This window comes from Wasmannia auropunctata, unplaced genomic scaffold (genome assembly GCF_000956235.1).
Source record: "Wasmannia auropunctata unplaced genomic scaffold, wasmannia.A_1.0 LD336024.1, whole genome shotgun sequence".
Classification (NCBI taxonomy): domain Eukaryota; kingdom Metazoa; phylum Arthropoda; class Insecta; order Hymenoptera; family Formicidae; genus Wasmannia; species Wasmannia auropunctata.
The window spans coordinates 222,939-241,041 of record NW_012026866.1 but is presented as its reverse complement, the minus strand read 5'-3'; positions in this window follow the sequence as shown (position 1 = coordinate 241,041).

Here is an 18,103-nt window from a genome sequence, read left to right as displayed (position 1 = left end):
GAATAAAAAAAATCATTGCGTCAAGTTTAAAACTCGTATGCCGTCGCTTTATGATTTAAATTTTGTTTCCCCTCGTTATAATACATAGTTACAATAGAATAACATATTTATGAAGGCACGCGTTCTGTCAGCAATATACAACGCCGAAGAGAAACAAAGGAAGCTAGAGAGAGAGTCTATCATAATTTCATGTAAAATTATATATTTTCACGTTTTCCGCGACGCGAACAGTAAGATACGGCGATCGTCTAAACGTGCGTGCACAAACACACACGCGTCGAAATAATAAGATCTCGTACCGCTTAAACAAAATGAAATCTCGGAAACTTGTTCGGCAAACGTCGTCCGCGGTGCGTGCGGCGTGCAATTTACGCGGGCGGGCGGCACGTTTTTCACGATTGTATGGCTTACGCGTGACAGTGCACGGCATGCACACACTTGGAGTTTAGCACATTGTGGAACGCGTGCAAACATCGTCGCGCATATAATAATCGCGCAACGGCGAGTTTAAACGCGCGTTTAAGCCGCGCCTCGCGCCGGATCTACATGTCGCGAACTGCCGCGAGCATAAACATTAATTTTATGCTTTTTGTTTTAATTTTCCGCGTTTAATAAGTTGCAGTTAGCAATGTGTGTTTCTTTTAGCGTGAAGGACGTTTTAATTAATAATTCAAATTAAAATAAACCCCAAATTTATGCAACAATCCATCGACCGGAAACGTGACGTATATACATATTTCCCTTGAGAGAAATAAATTGACAAACGGTTTATAAAATTTTCACGAATATTGGAATGCATGTTAGTACATACATTCGTAAAAAGTATGAGATGTAAAAACAATGAAGCCTTATTGTATAGTCACCGGCTAAAAGGTTGCAACACTTTTTTTATAATCATTTTCGGAACACAGTCTGTTCACCGAGCGATTGGTTCCTACCAATGGATCTAACTAATTATGTTCAACCGCTTCACAAGCAAAACTGCATTCCAAAACCGATCAAAATAAAAAATGTTTGCAACTTTTTAGCCGGTGATTATATATAATATAGATTCGACGTGAAGTCAACTTTTATAGGTACATATGTATGTACAACGGATATCTGTGCATCTCATTTATATGCAACTTTCTTATTTACTCACATTGCGCCGTTGTTCTCGATGCGCGCTAATTAACTCGGCTGTTAGATAATGATGCATTATCTTTCAAGTTTTTGCATCACTACGGCGCGGCGATATAATGAAGAAATAATTAAAAGGAACAAAATCGTGTCGAGAGTACGAGAGGCAAAAAATAATACCGATGCACGAATACTCCTCGACACGCACTGTTTCTCCTGCGTAAAGCGCAGAGAGTAATAAAGGCAGCTGATTTGCAAACACTTTCGTCCTGCCTACATCTTTTCCTCACGAAGGACATGCACATCTCGATTTCATCTTGTGCATTTGCATACAAACTAAAAAATTAATCAGTTGTACAACAATAAAAGCGGATAGCGCCCGCGAAAGTCCGCAAGATTTATTTGCGATTTCTAGGGTAAATGAATATTTATAAGTTACAACATTTTATACGCTACACGCATATTTCCCCTATCTCCGGCGAACAATTTAATTACAGCGATTACACCGAATGTATTTATTGTAACAAAAACGTTCCGTACATAAAATTATATCACGACAAAAACATTTGTAAAGAAACATAAAATTTTGGCATGTGTTACGATAAGGAATGCATAGTGCATTCTCACGGGAACAGTAAAATCATTTCTATAAAACGAGATAGTTTTTCAGTAGAGAAAGACGATTCGATATACGATCAGGATATAAAATCGAAATAGAAGCGTCTTCATGGCACGTAAAGATAAAACATGGAATTTTATTGTTTAAAGCAGATCTCGCGCGTGATACTTTGTGCTTGCGGTACAGTCAAAATCGATTGCGAGGAAGTGACCTCGCAACGGCAAAAATATGCCACATACGGCACGAATATGTTTTACAACGGTAATAAAAGTTTGTCGATCGAGTATGTTTTGATACGTTTTTTCCATCTCTGCGCTGAAATTTCAGATCAATTTGTTGCGTCAAATCATGCATCAATCTGAGCCTTGTAATTTATGTATCTCGCAAACGATGCTTTTACATTTCGCGAGTTTCTAGATAGCAAGATATCTATGTGTTCAAAAAATATGTCAAAACATATTCCATATTTAATAATAAAGATTAAACATTGAAATTTTGTAAAATTTTGTAAAAGTGAATGACCAACAAGTTTTTAAATTAATATTGAGATATAGAAAACCAGAATCATGTAAATAATACAATACAAATATTTACAATTAAATTATACAATACGAAAAATACAAATATTTAAAATATTTTGCTGTGAAGATTAATTTTTACTCGAGCCTTTTGTTATCTGTGAAAACCTGTTGAATTTCGCAACTGTATTTTATTTATTTCAAACGTATAAATTTTCCACGTAAAATCAGATTTTGCATGAAGCTAATTTATAAATCCATGCCAATCTCAATGTACTTCATTTCACAAAAAGATTCACGGGACCTGAATAATTTTCGTCAAAAATACGTCCAATATGACATACTTTCGAAAATTTGATTTCTTTCACGAGAGTTTAAATGACTCTCGCTACTGATATCCGCATATAATGTATATAAAGAAAAATAAAATAGTCATCATAATTCTAATCGTAATTTAAATCTCGTAACGTAACGGCGACAAATATAATAATTCACGTCACTATCAAAAAACGATCGACTGGAAAACATAGAGATAAATAAAATATGCATTCATCTGGATAAATGCAAGAGGGAACAACTACAAAATGTCGAACGAAATACAATTTCTCTTCGATGCAGATTTGTCATCTATAAAAAAAAAACGGTACACTGCAGCGATTGCTGCAAGATTGATAACGGACGTTAACGTTCATTTGTGCATAGAGATGACTTCACGTTTGCCATCCTCTTTGTAAACAAATTTTTTTACTGCACTCTATTCGATTTTTTTCATATTTCAATCGACATTTGTGTACCCGCAATTTTCTATTTTTCTTTTCTCTGTGTGGTCTTCATAACTTGCTTATGTATTTGTATTGTATTCAACGAAACAGAATTTTTGCCCAAAACGCATTACGAATTTTTCATACGAAGAGACCTATTATAATCAGATAGAAGTCCAAACCAAATATAAATCAATGTATATAACTTAATGTATTTTTGATCAACTCTTTTTATTTAAACTGTTTCATAATAATATCAAAAATTTATAACGTAGATATTATGTGAATAAGATAATTAAAATGATATCCGGATTTAAAAACAAAAATAAAAATAATTGTATAGTAAAATTAGCTTTTTTCAATTGCACAAACATTTTTTCTCTTCTGACGACACCTCTATAAAATTTCATAGAAAAGATACATCATTTAGAAACTTGGAGTATAACACCACCTATAAAAATTCATTTGCTCTACCTGGGGGGTGTAAAATATATGGCGTTTCTTATGTTGGGCTCGTGAGGATTATAATGGCTCGAATTCGCCGATTCAGTGTCTTGTCCCGTTCGCAAATTCCCCGCCGAACTTTTGCCCCATATATAACCTTCCCCCCCCCCTCGTCGTATATTAAAGCAAGCACGCTTCACATTCCACATTCCGTTGCCGTCGCTTCACTTTTTTCAAAGCCATTTGCCGAGATTAGGTATCCGCTATCGTGTATCAGCTCGGAGGCGCTTCGTACGCGCCCGCGGCCACACGCGGATAAGTAACGCACGCTTTGCTCCATACACGGCGAGAATCATAAAGGTAGGACATCTCTGAGGTGAGTGAGAGAGAAAGGGAGAATGAAAGAGGGAAATATTAGCCGAGGGCGAAGCGCGAAAGGAGAGGAGTGCGAGAGAAGCGAAAGACACACAGGATCAAAAAGGACGCGCGACAGGACGAAGCAGCCGAGAGAGCAGCTTCGAACCGCGGCCGGTCGGATCGAGCTATATAAGTCCTGAACGACCTTGCTGCTTTTTCAATGCAAGGACGACGTCCGCTCGCGGTAACTGGTGGGAGAGGGACGTGACGATGCCTGGCTCCGCGCGAAAAGAACGAAAACGGAGAACGTGCGGAGCGACGCGGACGCCGTCCTTATAGAAAGCCTTCGGGGCTCCGGAAAAGCCCGGGCTCTTGTACGGGCCGTCTGTTCCCAGGACGATCGGGTGTGTGTAACGATCGACCTGGTGGACGCCCTTTCGGTCCACGATGACATCGGATATGAGGGTGACCGTAACCGGGTCGAACACACTTACGACCGCTCGGTGTGTCGCGCGGCGCGTAATTGGGAGAGGGGGGAATGGAGGGGGAGCAAAGGGTCGAGCCGTAAAGACTACGTGACCGACCAACACAACTCATGCCCTTTGCCGTGGCCCTGCCACGGGGATTTATAAAAATTGGATACCCCCATCGTGCGGCACGCTGCTAGAGCCGAGAGGTCTTCCTTCCTCGACGTCTGCGGGTGTTGCCCAGGGGATAGAACGCCGATGAAGGATGACTTGCTCAACGTGTTAACGTAAACATGGGAAGAGCGTACGTCGGGTATTAGATGTATTCTGACCCGCGGCGGTATCCCGTAATGCGTCATGGATATTTATCGAAATCTTAAATCATTGAAAAATATTGCTGCGCGCGTTACAACCGCGAGTACGGCTCGCCGACAAGTCAACGTGACAACGCATATTTTAGATAAAATACAGTATCACCTCGATTTTTTTTTACCGTTGTCATTCTTCGTCACGTTTCTGAATAATTAAGCTACTGACTCATGTTTCTAATACTTTCTGCCGGTCATGCAAGATATTTTATTTCAAACTTATCTTAAACAAAAAATAAAGAATTCTTACATATAGAAAACGCAAGGAGAATGAAACCGTGATTAACGTTATTCAAGATTGTTGGCAATCTTAAATAATAATAAGTATCCAACGTCCTTTATAAATTTAGAAAATCATGTAACTTTCGACAGTTTATATTTTAATAAGAAGCAATTAATTAATTTAATTCTTTAATCTTTAATTTTAAGAAGCGCATTTTCCAGCATGCTGTACCAAAACAAAATCTCTAAGATCTCTACTTCTCTCTCTACTGTCAAGTCTGAACCTGCGTCGCGAGGTCGTCACGGAGTCTGATAAAGATTATCCGGACACCAGATCTTGTCACGTAACAATGTGGCCGCGGCTGAAAATAATGTTTTGAAATGAGCACCGGAGTCACCATTACCCCTTTCCCAGCTTCGTGCGTGCTTTTGTGCGCGGTCGTGTTCCTTGTAACGAAGGAGAGGGACAGAGGTTAATGGACGCGGCGTGCAGATAAGAGGTTCACGAAGCAGGTTGAAAGGGTGACTTCAATGCGGCCGAGAGCTCGAGCCCGAAGGCTAGAGCGCGGCGCGGGAGATCGATCGGCAGAAACGATGAGGCTTCTTCAGGGACAACGAGAAGCCCTTGACTTGCGCGGGAACACCGCGCGTGAGAGAGAGACGCTTCTCATAAAAACCGCCTCTTAGGGGCACGTGCGGATATAATAAAGTTTTCAGCGTAATACGACATATCAATCACCGTGTATTGTGTATAATAATTTTCGAACCTTGACTGGAAGATTGGACAGACGCGAGTTATAGAGAGATATATATAGAGGCGCCAAATTTCTTTAGCAATGAATTCACGTGAAAATAACTTACGATCCCTAATCAAAGCGGCTTTGGATTAAAATCCTGATCCCTAATCAAAGCAACAGATAGATTAAAGTCCTTGAAAGATTTCATGTCTCCAATTATGCGTTAAATTTATTTATCTCCTTCTCTTTTATTTGTTTATTTAAATCTATTAATTTTAAAAATTTTGCCATTTTTTACGTGGCCAGAATATATATTTATTTTTTTTTATTATTGATGCTTAAATAAAGAAATGTCAGAACTTCAATATCCTTCGATGTTTCTACTGTACAATCTTATCCATCATAAATAGTGAAAACTCATAAGTGTACAAACACATTTTTATATAAATGTTAGAAAGATTTCTAATTAATTATTATCCGCATTAACAATACAAGAGAATAAAAGAAACTGAGAAGAAAACCGCGAAAAAGGATTCCGTGGAATGAAATCACTTTGAAAATATTTCAATGCCGCGTTCGAAACTTACGCCACAATCTTCGATATCTTCGATACCAGAATTCTATATCGTACAAGATGATTGCGTTCCAGATCGGCGGCGCGGCGGTGGAAACGAAAGGGCACATTGTATGGTTACAAGACCCGATCTTATTGATACAGATATTTCAAAACGTATACAAAGAGCTCGAAAGCGACTATTCCGAGTTCAATCTCGTGAACGACCTTATTCCCACGAGTGGAACAAACCAGCGCGTGTACGTCCATTAAAGTAAATAAAGGAAATCGTATAGTGGAGGGGTGGCCTGCCGGAGAACAGAGCCGCTAGAAACGAAGAGAGGATTGAATCGAACTACCTCTTGCATAATTAGCTAAAGGCTATTTGCAGCTCGAATATCAAGCAATAGAATAACTTACATATAATTCTGTCTTTGTCCCTGTAATATTCTCAATTCCTATAATATTCTCCAATGAAATGTGTATATGCGTGATATCAATTATAATATTATGAGATGAAACGATTACTATTAATAATATCTTGTTACATTTACAAATATTTCAATTATTATTTCATCTTTTAATGCATTTTTCGAACTATTCATATACCTATATACTGATTAAATGGATGTCTGGAAACGATAATTCGGAACTATATTTTGCGATTCAACCGTATCAGTATCGCGCGCGATTCGTGATCGGTAATTGTTAACTTGACACGTCGCGATCACCGCCGGGAAAGAGCATTACCGGGACTGGTAAATCCAGAACACTATACGGCACGAGCAGCGACGTGGATACGGGCCATTGTCTCCGGTCTCGAGAGGGTTAATCGCGACGTGAGCCGAGAAAGCCGGACGGCGCATCTTCGATCCCTTCCCCTCTCCTCCGCCACCTCCTTCTCCACCTCCTCCGTTTCTCCTCGTCGACCTTCCTTTCCTGCGCCAGTCCGTGCTACATCGACATTAGACCTAGAACACGTTCTCCACACAACGCGGCATTTGCCGTGGAAGAGTCGGACGTGCAAGCTTACAGGCCGCCGTGCATGCATGCAGGCCGGCGTGTGCATGTGCACGTGCATACGCGTTCGGCTTGCTCGCCCCGCTTGCTTTCTTTCTCGCTTACGTGCGCTTTACCGGGAGAGCCCCATCGAGATGTATCTACACACATGGAGCGGGAGAGAAGGGAACGAAGGTGGAGGCGATTAATCCTCCCGCGCGCGCAGAATTATTTCGTAAGGCGAAGGACGATAAAGGTCGAAGCGAGTTGTTGCTTGGTCGGAGAGTCGGCGAACGGGAGAGGCAAGATCGTATATACGTTTATTCCTCTCTGCCAGGGCAGGGAGTGCTCGCAGGAACGATTATGTTTAAAAATAACGACCGAGAACTGGCATAATCACGCTGATGCGCCGTTTTAAAATTACATTTTAGATTCGTTCTCTGCTGAGATAACATGCTTAATGATCTCGCAGTTGCAGGGAAGATTTGCCACGGCTATATTCAAGAGCAATGATGGAGGATGTGTTCGAAGTATATGTCAGTTATTATGGTTAACCATAATTTTTCGTTCCTCATTTTTAAACGCGATATATTTTTTTTCGTAAAGTCATGTCTCGTGTGCAAATAGGTGATACTCGTGTGTGAGAAATTCGAATGTCGTTCCAATTCGAAAAAAATTTTTACATCACTAGATAAATCACTAAAGCAAATTCGCGTGCAGGATATGTGTGACGCCAAAAGCATATTTATTCACGTCGTTTAGAGACAGAACAGTTGTGGCCACAAGTAAAAAAAAAATATGACAGTCTAATAAACGATCTAGGATACCTTAATGTATCTCTCTAAAATCTGAGAATTAAAAACGTATTTCACTCGTGAGAGGGTCACGAAGCCGCACACGCGCGTAAATAATTTGTAATTATAGTGATCTTCAAAACACGAGGCGATCGTAAAACGCGCTTCGCGTGGCGAAAGCCGTTAAAGGTCGACTTAGAACGCGAACTCTTCGCGCCGCGTAAGTATAAGAGCGCGCGCTTTCCCGATTTATACTCCATTAAATGAAATATTAAACCGCCAAGAATAGACGTCTTCTCACGAGGAAACGCTCGCAGAGAAAAGGAAATTGCGGAAATGGTCTGCGACCTTGATGAATTTCCGATATATTGCATAGTAATATAAAAAAAGGATATATATACTTTTTATTAATTTTCAGTACTTAAAAATATAAGAATATATTTAAAATATAAGAGATATAAATTTACACTTTTCTAGAAAATCTTTTAATTGTACCAAAATAAAATTTTTCATAATTTCTTTCACTAATTGATGCGTATACTAGACTTGGAAATCTACATCTCAAGATTTTATTTGATTTTTTAAATTGAATTTGAATGCTTGGAGCTATTTTGTCATAAATTTCTCCAATTTTTTTCACATCTTATTATTTCATTATCTTAATTTTTCCAATTTTTCCCGATTATTGCACAGTAGCATAAAAAAAGGATATATATACTTTTTATTGATCTTCAATATTTAAAAATATAAGAATATATTATTTAAAATATAAGGGAGATATAAATTTACACTTTTCTAGAAGAGCTTTTAATTGTACCAAAATAAAATTTTTCAAATTTCTTTCACTAATTAATGCTATACTAGACTTGGAAATCTACATCTCAAGTTTTCTTTTAAATTTGAATGCTTGAAGCTATTTTGTCATAAATTTCTCCAATTTTTTTTACATCTTATTTCATTATCGTAAATTTCTCTCCAATTTTTTTCATGTCTTATTATTTCACTAATCAAAATTTTGATTAGAATCGAATGTATTAAAATAATTTTAAGAAACTTCAAAGAGAGAGCAAAATATGTCTCTCATCTCTGAGCTACTCTATTACATATCCGAGGTACATACTTGAACATCGCGGACAAACATAAAGTGTTTTCTTGTCAATAACTTCGAGCACGCAGGTTAATCGGCGAGATATAAGACCCGCGGGCATGAATGATTGATAATCTCTTGTCATGCATAACGAATTGGAAAACGCGACCGTAAGAGGCCTCAAATTAGACGCACGACGTGCCACTTCGACGACATTTCACATTTGATCCGCGACGACGACGACGTCGGTGAAACCTACCTTCTTCCTACCTCCGCCTCGTCGTGAACGATGATGCGAGAAAGTACGACAATTAGCTACCATTTTCAGATCAATGCTCCTTTTCCAGTGGTCTTTCACTATCGCGGGAGGCCTATACCTTCGCGACTCGCGGTAACTCTTACTTTCCAATTCCGATGTCCTTCGTATTCCGCAATCGGTGCCACTGCGATTAGTTTTACTCGCGGATACGCCGAGCATCGTATTATATGAAACGCTCCTTAGACAATTGCCTCCCATGGCTTCTCATTTTCTTACAGCGCTAACTCGCAATTAATAATTATTAATTCCTGAACACTTAAAAAGTGTGGATGGAGTGTTTGTATATTTGTTCAATTGGAATGCAAATAACTACATCTGTATCTTAAGCAAATAAATTAAGATGATATACGGTCTATTAATTATCCTGCGTGCCACGAAAAAGTGAAAAAATAGAAATTCAAAATAATATTGATATATTAAATACGATTAAATCTCATTTTGACAAATGTGACATAGAATTTTATAGTTAAATATTTCATTGGTGAAATAAAAAATTTATGGATATGTAAATGCGTAATTATTATGCATAATAAATGTACATGAGGTATCGATAAATGTTTCAAAACACGGAACTCCGCGATCGATCATCTTAAACACGTCGCACTAAGTGAAGGAAAGTTAATTTTTTTTTTTTTTCGATAAACAAGAACATAAATTTTTTCCCGCACGGCAGCGACGAAATTGCCCGTCCGCGTTATATGCACTTTTATCGCTACCGAACGAATGAGCGCGGTCGCATTTATTTTCGCCGGGGCAGAACGAAATCGGATCTCCGGCTTCGTTCGGAAATCGTTGCGCAACCGTGGCCAGCGACCGCGCTCCAGGCGCTAACACAAAGGGCGTGTGTTAAAAACGCATCTTTCTTTTCTCGAACCCTACCTCCACACTCGACCTTTCCTTCTCTCTCTCTCTTTCTTTCTCTCTCTCTCTCTCTCTCTTTCTCTCTCGTTCCACGCCGTTCTCCAACGCACCAGGTAAGTGCTCGCGCACATGGCGCTTTTTACGCCGGAGACCCGGCGGCGGTTTTATGCAATTTCTTGTTTGACTTTAGCCGCCGGCCGGGGCAAGAAGGCAGCAATCGCTTTACGATTCTCACAAATGAGTTCTTCGAAGTCGCGAAAGGGGGTAGGGGGACCCTCTTTCCGCACTTGGCGCGACTTGTCGCTCGCGCGCGTTCGTTTCCTTCCTTAATTCCTTCTTTCGCTCTTCCTTCCTTTGTCCGGCGCGGAGCCTCTTTTCACGCTTCGTATAACCTGACCTCGCTGCCGATTCGCTCTATCGACCGCCATTATTTTAACGCGCCGATCGCGCGACCGTTCCCTCGTGACCCTCTTTGGCTTCTTCCTACACGTGTGTGTACTAACTCTCATATGCCTTCTCGCTAACGATATACGAGATAGCTTTTGACACACGCAATTACAACACATTTAAATCAAATACAAATTTAATACGATGTAAATATTTAAATCGAATGCAAATATTCGTGAAAGTTTATAAATGTCATGCAACATAAGCAATGTCTGCGGTAGCGAAACATTTGAATTTCGCGACGTATCCTTTGAGAATCACTGCCATACGGACAGTCGAAAACGCGTCTGTTGACTTCGAAATGCGGGTAGCTTATTTCGGGACAGACAGAGGTACCGGAGTGACTCAAAACATTATATGTAAATGCGCTTTAAACACACAACGTGTACGACAGTTCGGAAGCCGACAGACTAGAATACCATTGTGGCCCTTTTTAATATGCTTGTCTTACGCGCGGAGAATTCTAAGAATTAAACGCGTCAGCGTTTATTTGGCAGGAAGCTCTCGAGTCCGAACGATTTTAATGTCCTCGCGGTGGTGTAAGTAGCATCTGTTTTGCCATTGAAAAATATCGGGATGTCATTTCGAAGAAGAGGGGTATCTACGAACCAGAAAAATAACGCAAAGACGGCACGTCAAAGATAAATCTCATTTAAGTGAGAGGACTTCCATTACTTCCGACGCAATGTCAAACACAAAGGATTCCGTCCGTGAAAGATATTGTGAGTCGCAGCAGCCAGACGAAATGCAATGACGTATTTTTCTTTTTTACCATGCTTCTCTGTCTTTCTGGGGGGAAAGAGGGGGAGATATATAATTTACACATCTTATGATTGATTTTTTAGATTCTCATTTACTGAGCATTTTTATAGAAAAAATATGTATGTTAGAAAATATGTACGTAATAGAAAATACTAATTAACTTTTAGATAGAGAATACCAATTAATTACTCTGCATGCCACTCCAACTGCATTTGTCTTCCATAAAGCGGAATTTTTCCATTCTCTCATTAACGGCCGAAACAATTGGACAACTGTGCTGTATTGATGAGATAACACGCACGAGCTCTCTTAATGATTATAATTACAAACCACGCGGGATTCAACGTTAGGATTTGCTGTCTTATTACATTGCCTGGTTTACATAATAAAAAATATTTCTGAATAATGTTTTCTCTGTAAGAGAATTCCAAGCCAAAATAAAAAAAGTTTTCTCTTTTCATGAAGCAAAGTATTTAAAAAGATTTATTTGTGAAAAAATATATAAAAAGTATTCTTGAATAATGTTTACTCTGTAAGAAAGCCAAGAAATCTTCTCACAAAAAAATTTCTCTTTTCATGGACCATTATATTTAAAAAGAGTTATTTGAAAAAATGTGTAAAGAGCTGTGCAACAAAGTTCATCTAGTTCTAAGACGGACCATGTATTTTACGTTTTTCTTCAAGTTTATTTTCTTGGCTCTTTTGTTCAAGAAATAATAATAGATGAGAAAAATAATATGTAACTTTTTTAATGTGTATTTTATATAGGTATGTTTGTTTTTCCCAGAATTACAGACTTAGGACTAATATTGATAAGTTAATTCATGAGTACAACTAAAAACACAAGAATCGCTTTAAAATCAATAAGCAAGTATGCAAAATGTCTCGACTTTCAATTTTATTACACTCGGAAATTTCAATATTTTCAGCTTTATTATATTTTTTGATAAATTTAAAGATATTATTTTCGTAAAAAAATTTTTTTAAAGGCTATTATTTATTATAACTTTTTAAATTTATTATTTAAGAAACTTTGGGAAACAAATTTTGAAACATACAAGACACGAAGAGGTAAAAATGATTAAAACCTAATATTCTTTATCCAGCAAGAAACTCTTTAAGTATGCATCTGTATGTCCTGCGAGATTGAGTCACTGCGTGCGAAAAAAATGGCTTTTTACTCGCGTATACAGTATCCATGACGCTACGAATACTCGCGGGCGAGTTAATAGAACGCTACGTGTTTCACGTTCGTGCCTGTCAATAAAGATATTCTGTGGGACGGTGTTACTCTCGGTCTTGCCTTCCAACGTCTATCGTCTCAGAATCGTTACGAGGATTCCACTCCCTTCGTGCCTCTCTCATATACATTCCGCCGACCCGCGTCCGCGGCACTACGGGCATCACTTTGACCTGCCAATCGAGACTCCCCCTACGTCATTTCCCGCCTCTTCTTCACCGGCAGTCTGGTACTGCCCCTTCCTCATCGACCTCGTGTACTTGGCGAGGTCCGGTTTCTTCCTCGTGTATGTACATCCATCCCCCGCGATCCTTTCCTCTGCCCCCCCCCCTCTCTTTCGCACGTACGTCCTGTCTGTTTCTTCCTTCTTGCGTCTCTCGTCATTTTGATATAACTCACCAATGATTCACCATTACTGTAACTTACTAGCTGCGATCCTCGCTTCGTTGTCGTCCACCTTCTCTTCTCCTTCGCCGTGGTTTGGACAAAGTTCTTTCGTTTCGTTCTGTAGAGTTTTCCTCTTGCCTCCCCTCCCCCTTCCTCCCTCTCTCACCCTCTCTTCTCCCATATTCCTCTTCCGTCCACTTAAGCATCTCGCTTCTTCCACCGATACCTTCGTTAGTAGTTCGCCGCGCTCGATGTAAAAAGGAAAAAAAAAGGAAGGAGATACGCTCGAAGTAGCCAAGAGGAGGGTCGCGTGGAACGTCGCCGACCATAAAAAAGTGTACTTAAAGCGCACTTAGCGTCAACGTGATCTTCTGTCCGAGATCGCAAATTATCTTTGTCGCTTTAATAATTGTTTATAAGAATGTAGACTATCTGCCGGCCGGCGCGGCGGTGGCGGCGGCGGCGGCGGCGGCGGCGGCCGGGCTCCCGCGCGAGTTCCATCGACGCGATCGCGCTGTAAATACAGAAACGACGGCTTTAAGAACGACTTTTCTCTCGTGGGGATGTCACGCGCCAACTTGCCCATCTTCTTCCCTCTCCCAATGGCAAAGAAATCTTTAATGCATAACGTTTTACCCATCGCCACTCCAAACTTTCTTCGCGCTCGCCTCTTGGATATCGAAACGGTGTATCCCTCTTCGGGATGTTTCTTCGAAACTCCCACGTTCGTCAGTATTCTACCTCCCAGACTGCGGACCGTTCAAATATCGAAGATAAAATTCTTCTTTAAGTCCCTTCTTCTTCTTCTTCTTCTTCTCTTTCTCTCTCTCTCTCTTTCTCACACACACACATGCGTGCGCATACACACAAATTTTATATGTATATGTGTGTGTATATAAAACAGATATATACCTATTTTATAGAAAAATATCACGTTAGCTAAATGTCAAAGAAGTATTGAATATCGTCACTCCATTCCATATCGCCATTTTTCAGATGCATTCTCTAGGTCGTTGAAACTTTTCGCTCGCCCCCGCATTTCCAATAATCGCGAATCTCTCTCTCTCTCTCTCCCCCGTATCCTTTTCGTAAACCTCTTCTCCCACTTTCCTCTTTTGTCTGTCGCAGCTCATCGCTGTGTTTCTCACAGTAGGATCGTCATTATGTGCTTGTCGGAGTTTTCTATCCCCAGGGCAAATGGAAGTTTTCCAGAGCCGGGCGAGTTCTCTTTCTCTTTCGCGCAAATTTCTACTTTCGCCATAAAATCGTGCCAAACGCAACGGGAATCAATACCGACGAAACAAGTCCTCTCGATTTTAATGCGGTATGAAGTACGCTGACTAAAATTTAAATAACGTGATATCATTTGTGTTTTCAACTAAATTTTGAAAAATATAAGAATTAGCTAACGCGATATTTTGTTATAAAATATACATATATCTGTTCTAAAAATTAATACTCAGAAAACATCATGAAAATTTTTTTAGATTTTTTCCTGTGTTCTATTTTTATGTAACTCTTTCATTACGGAAATCTAGTAGAAAGCACACTGTTACGCAAATTCTTCATCGCTAATGTGAAATGGGGCGTGATATTATCTCACGATACTCTAAAATGGCATTGTTGGAAAATAGGAGCAAATAAAACACCGCGCAAAATTACAGCTCTCTGTAACGTACAGTTATTATTAAAGAGCCCGCGCGTATACTTCCATTTTTAAGGAATCCTAAGGAGCGATTCCGCTGTAGAAAGAAGCCCGACATATCCGTCGACAGGCAATTGAACGCGATAATATAAAAATATTAACACCACGAGGGTGCAACAGTGCCGCTCGTTGCGAACTTCTTGCGACCGACCGATGCATCCTGCGCAGCTTTGATCAATCACGACACCTGCATAGTCACCGTTGCGAGTACGGTAATCGATTGACACGCTCGTGTCCCGTCGATTCAAATCGAGAAAAAAAAGCAATGGGGAGAGGGGGAGGCATAAGAAAACGCGAAAAAATCCGCGACTCACGCGGAGAGACTTTGTTGTAACTATAGAGGGAAGCGGAAGATCGTATAGCGAATGCATCTCTATTGCGTGGCCGTACGATGGGAGGATATATATTTTGTAACACCGGTGCTTGTTGAAGAAGCGAGATTATTTCAAGAGATATGTCAGAATTGTCTGAGTCTTTTCTCTCATTAATATTTCTCTATACGACCTTCTTGCGAAACATACAAAGTCTGTGAATTTTTAATGAATCTTAATAAATAAGCAGAAAAGTATAAATGTCGTTCTGATAAATTTAATACTTCCTGAATAAATTTAAATATAAACGCAGAATGTAAAACATAAGAGCGTCTCTTACAAAAAAAGAAAGTAAAAAAAACAATGAACAATTCCAGCGTATATAATAATGAATGGCTACTGCAACTTCGATTTACGTCGATGGAAGAAAGGTATACACGCCGTTGGCGCTGAAATATTCACGAGGAAAATCGATATGTATGATAAGATATTCGGTTGCGGGAATGAACGTACAGTGTTCATTAACGTGCTCAACTCTAATTAAGCGCTGTACACGGTTATTAATATCAGTCACAAAAAACGGATACGTACAACGAAATTATTCTTTTGTATAATTAATTTGAAATCAACAAGTTTATCTTATCAAAATCGTTATTATTATATCTAATGATAAAAACGGTTAACGTTGAAACAATTTAACACTCTTACGACTGAATGATAACTTACTCATTATTATTATTATTGTTGACAAAAATCTGAGATAAAGAAAAATCGATTCCGAATTTATTCAATATGAACAGTCGCAAAAACATTCTGTATACAAATGCGGAAAACGATCTTTATATGCCGCGGAGATGAATTTCGATGAGAATTTAATTGGCGCGAGCGAAGCGGACAGAGAGGAGGATCGAAAATAAAATCCGAAGAAGTAGAGGAAGGAGACGGCGGCGCGGCAACCGCCGCCGAAGAGCAATTAAAAGCAATTCCTCCTGGCTGTATATCACTTTTACGTGCACTACGGCCACGGGTCCTCATTAAGATCGACCTTCGACTCCGTACGACCAGCAACAACAGGATCCTATTGCTCATGTTGTTTTCTCGAAATATGATCCGTCGGAGAGAGAACTATACGGAAGACAAATTTCGTACGCGCGTAATGAGAAAAGTATTTCGCGACGTGACGTCTTTAATGCGTGGCGAATTTTAATGTGCGGACCACGCGGGCTGCGAGAGATTTCTTCGGCGATAGCAGAAATGGCGTGCAAACGTGACAGCGGCGCAGCGGTCGTAAACATATCGCGTAAAATCGCGAATAAAAAATTACAAATTTGCTTTTAAATACTTCATTTGAAAGCGAGTATCTCGATAACGAAATTTATCTCTCGATGAGAAGATTAACGGGGATATCCAGTAATATCATATCGTACATCTCCGGGGCTACGTAATATCACGGAATAATTAATCATACGTAAATCATTTACATTATATAACTTTTTCTCGTGTATAGGTAGTATATGATTTATAAGTGCTTACTTATTGTTAGAATATTATATATTTACTTTTGCCGACTTGTATGCTGCCTTCTTCAAATTGAAACCGTACTCGATCAATCATAAAATTTATTTTAATACAGCAAGTTATGAATTATCACAGATTAAATAAGTTATTCATCGATAGCGTGATTTATAAGTGTTTACTTAGAATATTATACATTTACTTTTGCTGCCTTGTATGCTGTCCTCTTCAAATTCAAATCCTTAATCGATCAATCACAAAATTTACGTTAATACAACAAGTTATGAATTATCAGATTGTAAATAACTTATTTATCGAGCGTAATTCGCGTATAGCTGACCGACTTATCATTTCTACTGACGGACAGTGTTATTTTCCTATAATAGAAACGGGTCGATCGATTGAGCGTGAACCAAAGAAAGTCATTACAATATATATATAAGCATATATACGCTGTTTTTTTTTTCTGTACATCACTGGAAAGCAATTTCATGTCCCATTTCCTGTCTCATTTCAATTTCATTCATTTCTTAAGAAATAATTGTATAAAACATAAAACGTAAAATAAGACTAGTCTACTACTCATAAAGAATAAATATTTGTTTGAAAATAACTAGAGTACAGCGGGATAATTTGAATAATGGGGTAATTTTGATAATAGTAAGTATTTGCAAGAATTTCAGAAAAATAATGTATTTTAAGACACATTTCATTATATCAATGTCCGATATAATGTAATGTATCCTAAAATCTCTTATTTTTCTGAAATTCTTCCAATGCTTATACTATTCTTCCAAATTACCCCACTATTCAAATTACCTACTTAAAAAAATGTTTCTGATATTATTTAAATAATATTTCGCCATCTTTATACTTTGCCTGCTATGTATCCAGTTGCTCAGCTCGCCGATAAGCATTAACTTATTGCATGCGGATAAGCGATTTATATCGGCCTAACAAAAGCCGCGGAGAGAGTCAAGATTTTCTAATAATATCGGAAGAGATATTTCTGCGCGCGCTGGGTAGAAACTACACGGGGGAATCTTGCACCGGTCTAATAGACGACGCATGAATAAATTTGCATTGAATTTTACGTGCGCATAAACGAGGCAGGAGGCAGAGCCCAGGAAAAGAGGAAGAGGAAGAGAAGATATGAAGAAGTTTGCGCGCGGGTATACGCGAATGCTCGTGTGGAGCATCTATGTATTTAAATTGTAGATGATCCCCGCGAAACTCTCTTCCCTCCTGAAACGACGGGGTGGCGAACGGAAATAGGGAAGACGAAGTAGGGAGAAAAGAGCAGGGAACTCCGGAGGAGAGCAACACGTGCCTTCAGGGGGGTCGGTTTTTACTCTTTCGTTTTCTTCCTCCTTCCTCCGCATCCTCTCTGCCCGGCCGATGGGACGTCGATCACGCGCGTTGTTTTCGTTTGTTGCTCGCGGGAGAGACACGGAAGGCAGAGACACGGAAAGAAGAAACGGCGATGGGAGCCCAGGAGCGTGTGAAAGACG